Below are 12,865 nucleotides of genomic sequence, written 5' to 3' on the forward strand. Positions count from 1 at the left end.
CAGATATCCAAATGAGAGTGTGACTAGTTGGGTTGATCTGAATTTTCCTATGGCAATTAAATCATTGTTTCATTCACACATACAGTGGTGCCTCGCTTGATGAGGATGATCCGTTCCGTTCAAATCGCTGTTAAGCAAAATCCTCGTCAAGCAAAATGAAAAAGCCAATTGAAATGCACTGAAAACCACTCAATGCATTCCAATGGGTGAAATACCTCAGCGTCCAGCAAAGATCCTCCATAGGGCAGCCATTTTCTGGTGCCTGTAATGCGAGGAATCCATCCTAAGCACAGCAGGGAGCCATTTTAAACAGTGAGCGGCCATTGTGAAACCTGACAATCAGCTGTTTTCTGATTGTTGTAAAGCGAAAAATCGGTTCCTGAAGCAGGGAACCAATCATCGTGAAGCGATTTTTCCCATTTAAAACATCGTTTTGCGATCGCAAAAGCAATCGCAAAAACTTCATCGTTAAGCAATTTCCTCGTCTAACAAGGTAATAGTCAAGTGGGGCACCACTGTAATGTTTAATTGTTCCATGCTATTTTTGAGCCATGAGTCCACACCACACCTCAAATTGCTACACTTCTGACAAGGATCACAGGTTGCCGACCCTCCTGTGTCATTAACACTGTCATCTTCCCCAACTTAAAAAAAATTGAGCAACTCATGTAGGACTAGGATTGCCAGGCATGTCCTCCGTCCGGCAGGCGAACATAAAAACCTTTATAATGTCAGGCTTTTGTATATTTTATGTTATAATTTTGGATGGGAGGGGGAGAGGTGGAAGCACAGCCCTTGCCCCTCCCGCTGCCACCGCAGCTGCTCAGCAGTCCGCCATGCCCACCCAGCCCATGTGGAGCCCAGAAAGGCAGCGCAAGCAGAGCACTGCCTGCCGAATTCCCTGAATGTGTGTGTTCAAAGTCCCTTCCAAGGACTCCATCTCCCACACTCTCCAGTCTTGAACTTATGGCCCTTCGGGGAGGGGAGGCTGCCTTATTCAGCTTTGCCCAGTGTGGCTTTCCCCTTGTTTGTGTGTCCAGATTAGCAAGGTTGCCTCTGAACCTGTGCAGAGTGCGAGCAGCCGGGGGATCCTGCAGCCGAGCCAGGGTGGGTTCAGGTACAATTGGCTGCTTAAATAATGTTTTTTGGTATTTTTTTTGGGGGGGGGGAAGCCTCAATTGAATTTATTTTTATTTTTTAACATGACTGTTTCTTGGTTGGTTCACTAAGAGACATTTATTGGCAGCTATTGTAATAAAATTGTATTGATTGTGGGTTTAATCTGGAATGATTCAAATGAAACATTCAATACGTCCTCCTCTGTCCTCTTTTTTGTCTTTCTGTGTCTTCCTTTTGGTACCCATCTATCTGGCAACCCTACGTAGGACTGGATTGAGACAACCTGTGAAACTGCAATGCTTATCTAACATGGCACTATACTGGAAAAACACAATAAACATTGTTTGGAAGAGAGACAGCAGATGCTCATTTGAAGGGTATGTTCCCACTCTACTGGCAAAACCTTCTGTAGGGCATGGTATGCCAATAGAGCAGAAACATCTCTCTCAAGTGTGTGTCTCTTGTTGGAGTCACGAACTTAGCAGGCTGATGAGCTTTGTGGTGATCATGCCAGCAGTGCTCCTGGTGGGCGGCTAATAGAAGAGGCAGAATAACACCGAATGGGTTCCCCATGAATTCTCCCAAAAAATTTTGCCCTGCCCCCAGGAAGACTGCCCTTTTATTAACGTTATAAGCTCACAGATAGTGGACAGTATAAGAAGGAGAAGAAGAGATAAGAAGAAGAATGGTGGGCAGTCATGCCCCTGAGAAGCAGCTGTGACGTCATCCAGGAGGGTTTGCCTTCTACTGTGGATTAAGCTAACATCTTAGCAACCTTGGGAATGGCACCCCCACAGTCTCTTATCTCCCCTCTGAAAAAAATTCTAATTGTGCTTTTCCAGTTTATTATATCAATTTATTATATCAATTCAGTGCTATGCCACTTGCCATTTTTTAAGAGACTCCCCACTGTCAACATCACAATTTGGAGCTTGCCCCCTCCAAGATCAGATTTCCACTGATGTCTCAGCCACAACCCTAATTTCTTGGTCAGTTGCTGCCAAATCAGATCCCAGCAGCGTACATATGAAGTTCTTTTTGTTTCACCCTAAAATGCATCACTTTATATTTCCTAATATTAAATACTATTTTTTATTTTAATGCTGTGTCCCTAGTTTGGAGAGATCCAATATTATATTCAAAATTATAATATTTAATGAAGTCATAGGGAACTTAGAAATGGCTTTTGCAAACTAGATAGAAGGGAATTAGGAGGAAGAGGTCCAGTCTTCAATGGGGGTCAGAAGGGCAATTACTTTGATTCATTGTTTTGGTTACATTCTCACATATTTCCATGCTTTTACATGCACATGTGGGCCTATGCCCTGCATAAATGCACACATGCACACACATCCTTTTTGCAATAAGGCTAAAACTGGCAAACGTTTGCTGCGTAAGTGATTGCTCTGACCAAGCCAGACAACCAGGCCAGCAATTAATTAAAGAGTAAAATGAATTAGAGCTGACTTAGATGCTTGTATGGAAATGTTCTGAGGCCAAACATTATGCTTTTGAACAGGCCAAAAATATTTCTGAAGGGGAAAAAAAAAATCTGTCCCTCCTCCTCTTCACTGCTATTTGCTTTCCCAGGCTGTGCTTTACTTCCATTTTCCCACCTCTCATTCTTATTCCCTTGAGAAAGTCCAGTCAATTCAGGTGACATTTGGTCTTGTGGTAAGAGTACCTTCATTGCAAAGGTGGAGGGTGTATTAAAAGTGTCCACTCCTGGTGACATATGGAAGCTGAGACATTCTTAAATGCTTTGTGGAGGTGTTCAATAGCCATAGCTGACAATCTTGTTAAGACTATGGGAGAGGACAAATAAGAGGAAGGGGAGCAAGATTATCTTCCCTCCTGTTCTGCACACCCTCACATCCTCCTGCAGCAGCTGGGTAACTGACTGGGCACTTTCTGTGTGGGAGGGGAAAATCAGTTATTTTCTTCTAGCAAAGAAGAGTGAAACATTTCAAATGTTTTCAGTTCACTGGCTAAAATTACTTGCCCGCCGAAGCCCAGAATAAAGATGCGAGACAACAAAGCAAAAAGCGTGCTGCTTATATATACCACCCCATAGTGCTTCAAGCACTCTCTGGGCGGTTTACAAGTTAATTATGCAGGCTACACATTGCCCCCCCCCAGCAAGCTGGGTACTCATTTTACTGACCTCAGAAGGATAGAAGGCTGAGTCAACCTTGAGCCGGCTATCTGGGATTGAACCCCAGGTCGTGAGCAAGTTTTGGAATTGTAATACGGGCCACACTTTATTTCAAGATTTTCAAATTAATCATCAATTGGCTCAATAAAAGGGGCCTGCAGTAGTGCGGAAATGATAACAGGTAAGGATAACAAAATACCCCTTGCTTATCCATTGGGTGAGTCCCTGGCCCCGGATTCCCGCTGTCTCACAGACAGCAGGAACCTGGTGTGCCACTAATAAACACCTCCAGACCTCAAGCCATCTTTATTTGATGACTGTTGTTCCGGAAGTGGCCCAGCGCATCCTTCCCGAATCAGCCCTGTAATCGCACAATCCGCAGAGCCGGGAGGTCGGATGTGCTGTTGGCTTACCTGAATTACAAATGGGACACACCGAAACACCTGTTTTTCTGCACTACCCGCCAGTGTGACCAGAAGATACCCAAGTTGCCAACAACCCCTCTCTAGTGTGGGATAGGCGAAAAATCCCCTCATCCAACAGCCAATTAAGATTGAAGGTCAAAAATTCCAATCCGGCTCCATAATGGTGACCAACGAATCACATTAGAAATAGGGTGGGTGGATGGGGTGCCTAAAAAGGCAAGTGGGCAAAATGCAGGGGAGCGCATTCATAAATACCTGCGCTCCCCCGCCCATTCAACTGACAAGTTTGAAAGCCTATTTTGTGCCCATCTGGTCTGTTGGGCAAAAGCCAGTGACGCCAAATCCAGGCCATTATTCAACGGCCATCAGGCGGCTGAAACCAAGAGCTTGGTGCAATTTTTGCATCAGGACTTCTTTTACCACAAAAATCCTTAATAGATGTAGTTTTTGTGTAAAATTTTTGCATTCTCTGCAAAATACAGGTTTTTAATGAAAAATAGTTTTTTTTCTTTGTGCCAAAACTCCATTTGTAGGTAATGTTGCTGGTCTTTTCACTATCATTTAGAAACAGCTGCTGATCAGTCACACTGAGTGGTCTCAGTGTGTCACTATACTCTCCTTTTTGTCACAAAAATTTGTAAATATTTGTTACCTCTTTAGTCAAGAGCGGCGCAGCAACAATGGCAATGATGTGCCAGAGTCAGGGCAAACCTCTGGGAGAAAGAGGAATAATGTTAGACAAACTTCAGTAGATCCTTCCCCTTATGTGAAACATGGCAACCTCCCACTGAGGATGGCATCTTCAGCAAGGACAGGCATTTTTGGAGGGTCCCCTGAAAGAGAGAAGGGATACAGGAAGCTGACTCGTGGGTGTCTCACTGCTTTGAGAGAACAAGCCAAGTAGACTCCTAACCTCAACCCTCCATCTCCATCTTTCATCTCTATCTTTTGCCTCCTAAGGCAGTTTAAAGCAGCCATCGGAAAGTGAAAATGCAGATCAAATGCCTGAAGCAAGGGTTCCAAAGAGTCATCTTTATTGGCCAGAGGGACCTGGTCTTCCAGATCCATAGACAAAAACTCCAGCCTGGGACACAGCAGGGCCTGCACATGGGGCATTGTAGCAGAAAATGAAGCAGGTGCTACCACTTGAGGTCTAGATCGAGGTCACTGTCCTATTTGAGCAGGCACAATTCCCAATCTCCTAAAAAGTATTGGTCCTCAATCAAGAGGAAATCAGGTAACCCTGAAACTTTACTAAGCGGAAGAATTTAGCACTTGAAAGGTTGACATAGGATCCTAATGCCAGAAATAGGACAAAAGGTACAGTATCCAAAGCCCATTATTTTTCTCTTTTATGCTCCAGAACTCCACCATCCTCTATCTCAGAGAGAGGCCTGGAAGAAAGAGGTGACCTGTAGGATTTTTTTAAAAGGCAAGGAAGGAGCTCTTAAGAGGACAAAATATCTCTGTGACAACCTTCCTTCAAATGTTTACCAGCTGCCTGGAAATATTGCAGCTAACAAAATAGCAAGAAGAGTCAACCCCAAAGCAATTTAGCTCCAGGCTCCCAGGGCCAGCAGCAACATTCCCATCAGTGCTACCTTTGAAGAGATCATTGTGTAGACCAATGGAATAGACCAACCTGGCAAAAACGCAGTACCCTCCACTGCCACTGTGACAAACTCTGTCCCTTTCAGAAGAATGTTATGAAAGCCCTTGCCATGTCCAAGATGGACAAGCTACTGCCAGATCCAACATCAAGGATGTGTATGTCTTCAGAGGTAGACAATTGGCATTCTGACCACCATGAAAGGAGGGTCGAGGTTACTCTACACCACTGATTCCCAACCTCGGGTTCTGAGATGTTCTTGGACTAAAACCTCCAGAAACCTTCACTATTAGCCGTGCTGGCCAGGATTTCTGGGAGTTATAATCCAAGAACATCTGGGGACCCAAGGTTGAGGCATACTGCTCTACACTGTGGTTCTGAGGTCTTCCTCATGGCCCTACTACTTCATCTGTAGCAGCACCATGAAGGCAAACAGCTTTGCTCACAAGGAAAAATAAGAGACCGGTAGAAATTATACATAACTCACTATTTGTAATTAATTAATAACAAACTCTTTTCTCCATAAGTGGATAACAGGAATAGTAACTAATCTGCATCTGGAAGGTGCCACTCCCAAGTGATTTTCAACTGACAAATTTATTTATTTATTTATTTATTTATTTATTTATTTATTTATTTATTTATTTATTTATTTATTTATATCCCGCCTATCTAGTCACTTAAGACCACTCTAGGCGGCTTACAACAAGCGTAATACAATATAATAAAAACAATTTTAAATAAGGGGAGAAACTTTGGACGAGATGGAACAGACACTAGGAGAGAGGAAGAAGAGGGAAGATCAGGAGTTGGCTGAGGGGAAGGCCTGCCGAAACATCAGTGTTTTAAATTGTTTTTTAAAAATTCCCAGCGAGGGAGCCGCGCGAATGTCATGGGGAAGGTTATTCCAGAGGTGAGGAGCCACCGCCGAGAAGGCCCGATTTCTTGTCTTTTCTTTCCGGGCCTCCCTCAGCGTCAGGCTCCTCAGCCTCACCTCCTGACTTGCGCGAGTGACATGGGTAGAACTTGGTGGAAGTAGGCGTTCCGCCAAGTATCGAGGCCCTAAGCCATTTAGGGCTTTATACGTAAGCATCAACACTTTGAAGTCGATGCAGAATCGGATGGGCAGCCAATGCAGTGCGGCCAGAGTGGGTGAAATATGTTGGTATTTTTTCACACCGCTGAGGAGTCTGGCCACAGCATTCTGCACCACCTGTAGTTTCTGCAGCAGCCTCAAAGGCAGCCCCATGTAGAGCGCATTGCAGTGGTCTAAAGCAAAGCAAGTGTTCTACCTTAACGAGCAATTTAACTCAGAAGAAAAAGGAGGGGAGCAGGAGTGATGAAGGACAGAGCCTTAGGAATCAGGAAGGATACAAAGAGCCAGCACCCAATGAACAAAAAGAACCTCCAGGTATAGGGGACTTCAAGAACAACTGACACTGGCATCCAGACTTTTATTTGGTGGTATTTTTTTTAGGAGGGAGCACCACTGACCCCAAATGCATCTTTTCCTGTCTGTAAAGAAACACCCGTTCACGAGTAGATGCATTAACTGCCACTCCAGTCAGGCTGCCTGCCTTTTCGTAGTGCCACAGACTCTTGACTCCTCCCCTCAGTTTATTTCCCTGGAGAAAGCATAGAATAGTATTTGTTGTTTTCTCCAGATGGTTTATCATGCTCTCTGCTACCTACTTGTGTGGCCTTGAATTCTAATCTTCAGAGTTTCCTTAGACTGTTTCTCTTCATTTTTGTCTTGATGTTAACTTTCTCGGTTCTTCTACAGTTTTTGTTATGATGAAGCACACATACATACATTGCCAATCGCTCCCTGATCCTCCTTCTCTGTCTTCCACCCTCTGTCAATGGCACCTGTTGGAAAGAAAAGCAAGAAAAAAAAAACAGCTAAAGCTGCTCTGATAATGCAAGAACCATCCGTCAGGAATGTCTGGCTTCACACAGATTCATCTGCTTCACTGTTGCCCTCCCTAACAAGTCAGGTAGAAACTTCTCATATATATTGGAAATTTCAGGTGGAAGTGTAGCAAACCACATAGGACACATTGCATTGCTTGTTGCTATAGTCCTGACATGGGTGTATATCTATCTAAATTCCAATAATTCCATGACACAGAAGAGATCTGCAGTTTTTTTCTACAAAAACAGACATTGTCAGTACAGCGCTTTGCCATTTGGTTCCATGTCTATTCCAAAGGTTCTGTTGAAGACAATGATACCTCTGTGCCTCCAGAGGATATATACATGTTTAGCCAGTCAAAGATTCCTGATCAATCACTAAAGGAGCCAGTTGAACACATCCTGTTGGATTTTCCATCTGGGAGAATTTATAGACAAAGGAACGGTCCTGAATTTGGAAGCTGATCCAGAAAGCAAAACTCCGTCAGAAGCAGAAGAGAACACATCCCATCTCCTCAGAATAATTATGTCACATCTGTATGTACTGCTTTCCTTTCAGTCTTCTGTCCTGTAGTTGTTCCTTCTGTCATCTCAGCAGGATATTGTTTTGAAGTGACATCTGTGGATGCAATTGATATCAGCAGAATTAGAATCTGTTGGACTTATAGAAGGGTGTCCCTCTTCTGGAGCACTCAGAATGATGCCAGCTTCCAAACTGGGAAGAGGTAACAGGTGGGGTACCCCAAGGCTTAGTCCTGGTTGTGGTGCTCTTCAACATTTTTATTAATGACTTGGATGAGGGGGTGCAGGGAATAGCAAATTTGTGGATGGCATCAGATTAGGTGGAAGAGCTAATACCTTGAAAGACAGGAACAAAATTCGAAAAGATCTTGATAGGCCTGAGTATGGGGTTGAAAAAAAAAGAATGAAATTTATTTTATTTAAAATATTTGTACCTTGCCTTTCTCCTTAAAAGGACCTAAGGCAGCTCACAATATTAAAACAGCAATACTTAAAAGCTAAAAATAGTAAATATACAAATATTTAGAAATAATTAAACAAGTATCATATTAAGATGGTAAATAAAATCAACACTTAAAACACATTTAAAAGCAACAGAGCACAACGATCCAATTTGAAAAACCCATTTCAGACTGCCAGTCACTAAGGAAAAGCCTGTCTGAAGAGAGAATTTTGCCTGTTTGTGGAAGGATAGCAAAGATGGGGCCAGGCTGGTTTCCTGTGGGAGGGAGTTCCCAAGTCTGGGAGCAGCAACAGAGAAGGCCCTCTCCCATGTTCCCACAAAGTGAACCTCTGAGGGTAGTGGGACTGAGAGAAAGGATAATCTTAATGCCCAGACAGGCCCTTAGAGGGAGTTGTGGTCTTTTAGATAGCTTGGACCCAAGCCATTTAGGGCTTTATACATTTAAACCAGCACTTTGAATTGTGCCGGTAAATGGATTGGCAGCCAGTGGAGTTCTTGTAACAGGGCTGTTAAACAGCCCCAGTTAACAATCTGGACCCTCTGAAGTTTCTGAACACTTTTCAGAGGCAGCCCCATGTGGAGCGCATTACAATAATCCAGCTGAGACGTAACTACAGCATGTCAACATGGCCAAATCAGACCTCTGAAGAAATGAGTGCAGCCTGGTACACTAATCTTATTTATGGAAAGATGCTCCTGTCCACAGCTGAAATCTGGGCATCTAGGCTCAGAGATGAATCCAGGAGCACCCACAAGATGCACAAATGTGTTTCCAGAGGGAGTGTAGCCCCATCCAGCACAGGCTGAATCCCTGTTCCTTGATCTGCTCTTTGACTGTCCAGGAGCACCTTAATTTAAAAGGGATAAGTGCAAATTTCTACAACTAGGGAAAAAACTACCAAACACACCATTACAAGATGAGGGATACTTGACTCAGTAACACTACGTGTGAGAAGAATCTTGGATTTTGTTCTGGATGAAAAGCTGAATATGAACCAACAATGTGATATGGCTGGAAAGAGGCAAATGTGATTTTAGAATGCATTAACAGAAGTATAGTCTCCAAATCCTGTGAGGTACTGGTCCCCCTCTATTCAGCACTGGTTAGGCCCCATTTAAAGTACTGTGTCCAATTTTGGATACCATACTTTAAGAAGGACGTCAACAAACTGGAGCAAATTCAGAGAAGGGCAACATGCATGATCAGGTATCTGGAAACCAAGCCCTATGAGGAAAGATTGAAAGAATTGGGCATGTTTAGCCTTGAGAAAAGAAAACTATGGGGAGGTATGATAGCAGTTTTCAAATACCTGAAAGATAGTCACACAGAGGAGAGGCAGGATCTGTTCTCAATCATCCCAGAATGCAGGCCACATAATAAAATGCTCAAGCTACAGGAAGCCAGATTTAGGCTGAATATTAGGAAAAACATTCTTAATTGTTAGAGCAGCATGACAACGGAACCAATTACTTTGGGAGGTGGTGAGTTCTCCAGTGATGGAAGCATTCAAGAGCAAATTGGTCAACCATCTGTCAGATCTGCTTTGATTTGGATTCCTGCATGGAGTAAGGAGTTGGACCTGATGGCCTTATTAGCCCTTTCTGTGATGCTTTGATATTCTTAACTCTTGACAGCAGAGTTGAGAATATGAGCCTTCCTCACCTTTGGGATTATACTAACTAGCTTACTTTATTTGGGGACTGGTCTTCAGGACTTAAGCACTGTGTTCCTTTGAAGTCTGATCTCACAAATGAAGAAACACTGCCTTAAGTATGCTGCTCATCTACAAACCTCCCCAATAGTGCTTAGAGCACTCTATGGTGGCTTTCAATTTAATTATGCAGGTTACATGTTGCCCCTCATCCCACCACCATGAGCTTGGTACTCAGTTTACCAACCTTGGAAGGATGACAGGCTGAGTCAAACCTGAACCAGCTACCTGAGTCCAGGAACGAACTCAGGTTGCGAGGAGAGTCTTCACTGAAGTATTGCAGGTTAATCACTATGCCAGAAGGTCTTAGCCACCCCTCTGCAACATTTAGTGTGCTTTCAGCTCTAATTATGGACACCCTGTAATGTGTACCTGAGGTCTGAATCTAGACGTTTTCTACCATCACAGAACCACTTTAGCACTGTATTAATAAAGTAGTGGAGGGCTTGCTAGCATTTCACCTCTGTTCCCTGGCCAGTGAAAGCAGGGCCTTTGCAAGGGATGAAAGGCTTCAAAGAGAGATAGTCCCATTTTGAGGAAATGTCCTATTCCCTCTCACCCAGTGTGCCTGTGGCAAGCCCCCAAAGCTCCCTCTGGGAAGCCAAGACATAGTCCGGAAAGAGGACTGAATGGCCTCATTATTTTCAAAAGTACAAATAGCAAAGAACCTGGTCTAAAGCTCTGGTAGATTAAAAGGATCCATTCCTTAGCAGTGTGAAAGTGGTGGTGATTGTGCTAGTGAGTGTCAGATCCGAGAAATCTGTAATGCTGCCAACGTGTAATAAGCTTTTTGAGCCAAAATCACTCTGAGGTCTTTCCGAAAGTATTGTGTTTCAGGAAGTTGTGGGGGGAGGGGTGGATTTTAATATGAATGCCAGGCAATAATACCCCACAACAGCAACACCTTCTGTACAAATATCCAACCAAATAAGAAGCTTATGCAACTCAGAAAAGGCTGGTGTTTTTCCCCCTGCTCCTGCCACTTTTAAACGTTATGACTGCGCCATCAACTGCAGAACCCTGAAATGAGCAAATACCCCTCCAAAATTACATCACGTTTTCCAAATTGCTCCTAAGGTAAAATTACATTTGGCTTAGGAGAGCAACTTATGCACAGTATGTTTATCCAGTTGGCCATGCTGACAGTACAAAATAAGCAGCAGGAGGAAGAAGAGGAGGGCATTTATGCAAAAGATCTGGATTGGGAGTTTGACAGAGCCACATGGTGCAGTGGTTAAACTGCAGTACTGCAGCCAAAACTCTGGTCATGATCTGGGTTGAATCCCAGGTAGCTGGCTCGAGGTTCAGTCAGCCTTCCATCCTTCCAAGGTAAGTAAATTGGGTAGCCTGCATAGTTAAATTGTAAACAACCATAGCTTTAAGTGCTGTGGGGCAGTATATAAGCAGCACCCTTTCCTTTTTTCCTCCACTGTGCCTCCCAAAAGAGCCAGCCTGTGTGGCCCCAAGAAGAAGAGAATAGTAAACCACTTCTGAATATTTGCTACCTAGAATACCCTGAAAAGGGTTGCCATAAGTTAGATTTCACTTGACATTCATTATTATTATTATTATTATTATTATTATTATTATTATTATTATTATTATTATTATTATTATTATTATTATTATTATTATTATTATTATTATTAAAGTGGCCTACCAGGTGATTATGAAGTAGTCACTCCAGGCATGTACGGCTAGGATCCAAATCAAAATCAGAGGAGAGGAGGGAATACTTTTCTAGGATCCCAAGAGGCTGGTCCAGGTACAAACTCATAATCAGGAGTGGGAATTAAGTATAGAATGTGCTTCAGGATATTTATGGAAAATTCATGCACTGTTATCCAATTCTTGTGAGATTTGCTGTAGCCAATAAGAATCAGAACAGGATAAACAGTGTTCCGAATACTTCTGGCTACAGATGAGAGAGAGAGAGAGAGAGAGAGAGAGAGAGAGAGTTGTGCCAGAAGTCTTACAATTCCCATGCATATACAGAAAAGGGGAGTAGGCGTCATAATAATCTGAGCCATTAATCTAACCAATAGTGGGAAAGAATGCTTTGGTTAAAATCTGCCAGCCCAAAATATAACAGTTCTTTCTGTCTCTTTCTCTCTCTGACATGACATATGGCCATGTCTGGCTGTAAGAGAACAAGCAACTCTGATTGGATTATCATAAAATAAAAGCAAATCCTTCTATTCAAAAATTTAGTATATACCACAGATCTAAAAATAAATTGGGCTCAGACTTTTCTCCACATACTACAATATTTTAGAAGAAAAAACTGGAGGGCAAAGCCTTGTTAGATAATGCAGGGACATGGGAAGGGGGAGGTTTAATACAAGTAAATCTGTGTTTAATGAAGGGGAAGTGGAAACATATATGAAACATACTTGAACAAACTGTCATTTCTGCCTCCGTCGTGTCAATATTTGCAGATCAGACATGTGCTTAGTAAAATTGAGGAAAAAATGGTCCACTTGGACAGAGTATGAAATCTGAAATATTGTTATATTATGCGCAAAGAAAATATTGCATCCAACGTGTAATTGAATTGGACATTTGTATGTAATAGTCAATTTATGTCAACAAAAATGGGAATTGGACATTAGGATAAAAGCACCACCAGGGGCTGGGTGTTGGATCTAGTAAAATATATTTCAGAAAACCTTATCCATTTATTTTTATGGAAAGCTTTTATAAAAAGATTTTTCACTGGTCACTGACTCAGACAAGACACATAGGACCTATTTATTAATTGAACATTGCTGGCATTCTAGCCGTCCTAAAGCAGACATGCATCATTGGGGAGGAGGGTCTGCTTCAACATTACAATATTATTGGATTTCTGTTTAAATGAAACTGACAAGTTTACAGAATATACACTATGCCTTTAAAACCAATGGCAGTATTGTTGAGCTCCATTAAAAAGGCAAGGAAAACACA

The 12,865-nt window shown here is 42.7% G+C and overlaps 1 long non-coding RNA gene across 1 annotated transcript; it reads right to left on the minus strand.

Moving 5' to 3' along the window:
- Window positions 1-2,251: 2,251 nt before the first annotated feature.
- LOC140706358 (uncharacterized) lies at window positions 2,252-11,410 on the minus strand. The gene is made up of 3 exons (XR_012085998.2): window positions 7,001-11,410; window positions 4,352-4,532; window positions 2,252-3,030 (listed from the first exon to the last, which is right to left on the minus strand). It is a non-coding gene; the product is annotated as an uncharacterized LOC140706358 (long non-coding RNA).
- Between the last annotated feature and the right edge of the window lie 1,455 nt (window positions 11,411-12,865).

Source organism: Pogona vitticeps, chromosome 4 (assembly GCF_051106095.1).
Source record: "Pogona vitticeps strain Pit_001003342236 chromosome 4, PviZW2.1, whole genome shotgun sequence".
In the NCBI taxonomy this organism is placed as follows: domain Eukaryota; kingdom Metazoa; phylum Chordata; class Lepidosauria; order Squamata; family Agamidae; genus Pogona; species Pogona vitticeps.